At 41.1% G+C, this 3,589-nt stretch overlaps 1 pseudogene; it reads left to right on the top strand.

Annotated features, from left to right (window-relative positions):
- Window positions 1–2,128: 2,128 nt before the first annotated feature.
- Window positions 2,129–2,798, top strand: LOC140710330 (V-set domain-containing T-cell activation inhibitor 1 pseudogene; annotated as a pseudogene).
- Window positions 2,799–3,589: the final 791 nt, after the last annotated feature.

The raw sequence follows: 3,589 nt of genomic DNA, 5'->3' as shown, positions 1-3,589 counted from the left end.
CAAAAGCACAATCCATGACAAAAATAACTGATGTTAGACTTTGTTAAAATTAAAAACATCTGCTCAGTGATACACATTGTTAAGATAATGAAAAGATAAGCCACAGACTGGGAAAAAATATTTGCAAAGCACAGATCTGTTAAAGGTCTTGTATTCAATACATACAAAGAACTCTTAAAATTCAGTAAGAAAACAAACAACCCAGTTTTTAAGTGAGCAAAAGATCTGAACAGACACTTATGAAAGAAGATATCCAGATGGCAACAATATTATGAAATGATGCTCAACATCATATGTCATTAAGGAACTTCAAATTAAAACAATGAGATTGCACGCCGATCACAGTGATGAAAACCCAAAACACTCACAACACCAAATGCTGATGGAAATGTGGAACAACAGGAACTCTCATTCATTGCAGGGAATGCAAAGTGGTGCAGCTAGCTTGGAGGACGGTGTGGTCACTTGTTACAAAGCTAAACAGAGTCTTACCATGTGGTCCAGCAATCACACACCTTGCTGTTTACTCAATTGAGTTGATAATTTATGCCCTCACAAGAACCTGTATAGGAATGTTGATAGCAGCTTTTTCCTAGTAGCCAAAAACTGAAAGCAGTCAAGATGCTCCTTCAATTGATGAATATATAAATAAATCCAGGCAATGGAATATCTTTCAGTGATAAAAAGAAGTGAGTTATCTAGCCACAAAAAGACGTGGAACAACCTCACATGCAATGCATGTTGGTAAACAAAAGACACTAAAGTGACATAAGTGTCATACTTATTGTAAGATTCCAACTATGGGACATTTTTGAAAAGGCAAAACAATGAAGACAGTAAAAAGATCTGTGGCTGCCAGGAATTTGGAGGGAGGAAGGGATGGATGAATAGGCAGAATGCAGAGGACTTTTAGGACAATGAAACTGTTGTATATGATGCTATAATGGTGGATACATAACATTATACATTTGTCCAAAACCACAGAACATAAAACACAGCCAGGCATGGTGGCTCATGCTTGTAATCCCAATGCTTTGGGAGGCCAAGGTGGGAGGATTACTTGACCCAGGAGTTCGAGACCAGCCTGGGCAACATAGGGAGACTTCATCTCTACAAAAAAAAATTTTTTAAATAATGCACAACACAAAGAATGAACCCTAATGTGAACTGCAGACTTTACTTAATAAGGTACCAATATTGGTTCATTGGTTATAACAAATGTACCACACCACTGCAAGATGTTAATAATAGGGGAAACTGTGGAGGAGGAGGGGTGTATTGGGAACTCTCTGTACTTTCTGCTCAATTTTTTAAAATAAATAAAAAGTCTGGTTGCTAAAGCTGGCAAGGTCCACAAAGCAGTTCTTCTCACCACTCTGGTTTTTACCGTTTATTTGTGGCCCCTGAAAATTCCCCTTAAATGATGAGAGATAAGCTGTGACTTTAAAAGGACACGTATGACATCCAAGTTCAAGAAGCACTGTATTGCAGCCTCCCTCTGCTCCCTGATTCCTCCAGAAAAGCACAAGGATTTAATCCAGATAGATATAAATTTCACCTGGGATCATTTATCATTCCACATTCTTCTTTAAGAAATATACTAGGCTGGGCACGGTGGCGCACGCCAGTAATCCCAACACTTTGGGAGGCCGAAGCGGGTGGATCGAGAAGTCAGGATATCAAAACCATCCTGGCTAACACGGTGAAACACAATCTCCACTGAAAAATACAAAAAAATTAGCCAGGCATGGTGGCGGGTGCCTGTAGTCCCAGCTACTCAGGAGGAGAGAATGGGGAGCTCTGGGAGGTGGAGCTTGCTGTGAGCAGAGATTGCGCCACTGCACTTCAGCCTGGGTGACAGAGCGAGACTCCGCCTCAAAAAAAAAAAAAAAAGAAAGAAAAAGAAAAGAAAAAGAAATATGCTAAAGAGCCGCAGATTGGGTCTTCACGAAAACAAAGGAAAAGCCATGAAGTTTCCACAGTGTAATTAGCATCATCATTATTCTGGCTGGAGCAACTACACTCATCATTGGCTCTGGTATTTCAGGGAGACACTCCATCACAGTCACTACTCTCACCTCAGCTGGGAACACGGGGGACGATGGAATCCTGAGCTGCACTTTTGAACTTGACATCAAACTTTCTGATATTGTGATACAATAGCTGATGGAAGGAGTTATAGGCTTTGTCCATGAGTTCAAAGAAGGCAAAGATGAGCTGTCAGAGCAGGATGAAATGTTCAGAGGCCTGATAGCAACGCTTGCTGATCAAGTGATAGTTGGCAATGCCTCTCTGCGGCTGAAAAACATACAACTCACAGATGCTGGCACCTACAAATGTTATACCATCACTTCTAAAGGCAAGGGAATGCTAACCTTGCATATAAAACTGGAGCCTTCAGCATGCCAGAGGTGAAAGTAGACTATAATGCCAGCTCAGAGAGCTTGCAATATGAGGCTCCCTGATGGCACCTCCAGACCACAGTGGTCTGAAGATCCCTAGTTGACTAGGGAGCCAAATTCTCAGACGTCTCCAATACCATCTTTGAGCTGAACTCTGAGAATGTGACCATGAAGGTTGTGTCTGTGCTCTACAATGTTACGATCAACAACACGTACTCCTGTATGATTGAAAATGACATTGCCAAAGCAACGGGAGATATCAAAGTGACAGAATCTGAGATCAAAAGGTAGAGTCACCTACAGCTGCTGAACCCAAAGGCTTCTCTGTGTGTCTCTTCTTTTTTTGCCATCAGCTGGGCACTTCTGCTTCTCACTCCTTACCTCATGCTAAAATGATGTGACTCGGCCACAAAAAAGCATGCAAAGTCATTGTTACAACAGGGATCTACAGAACTATTTTGCCACCAGATATGACCTAGTTTTATATTTCTGGGAGGAAATGAATTCATATCTAGAAGTCTGGAGTGAGCAAACAAGAACAAGAAACAAAAAGAAGCCAAAAGCAGAAGGCTCCAATATGAACAAGATAAATCTATCTTCAAAGACATATTCGAAGTTGGGAAAATAATTCATCTGAACTGGACAAGTGTGTTAAGAGTAATAAGTAAAATGCACGTAGAGAGAAGTACATCCCCAGATATCAGGGACCTCCTCCTACCTATCAACTGGGGAATGAGAGGATAGGATACTGCGTGTCCTTTGTCTCTGAAATTTTAGTTATCTGTGCTGTAATGTTTCTCTGAGGAAGCTCCTGGAAAGTCTCTATCCCAACATATCCACATCTTATATTCCACAAATTAAGCTGTAGTGTATATTCTAAGATGCTGCTAATTGACTGCCACTTGGCAACTCAGGGACGGCTGCATTTTAGTAATGGGTCAAATGATTCACTTTTTATGATGCTTCCAAAGGTGCCTCAGCTTCTCTTCCCAACTGAAAAATGCCAAAGATCATAACTTTAGCATAAACAAACCAGTCTGTGGCACCGATTTTGTAAGTAAACCGAGCACCTTCTTTTCGAACAAATGCAGGTTTATTTCTCAGATGATGTTCATCCATGACTGGTCCAGGGAAGGACCTTTCACCGTGACTATGTGGCATTATGTCATCACAAGCTCTGAGGCTTC

This window comes from Chlorocebus sabaeus, chromosome 2, assembly GCF_047675955.1.
Source record: "Chlorocebus sabaeus isolate Y175 chromosome 2, mChlSab1.0.hap1, whole genome shotgun sequence".
Classification (NCBI taxonomy): domain Eukaryota; kingdom Metazoa; phylum Chordata; class Mammalia; order Primates; family Cercopithecidae; genus Chlorocebus; species Chlorocebus sabaeus.
This window is presented reverse-complemented; position numbering and strand designations above follow the sequence as displayed.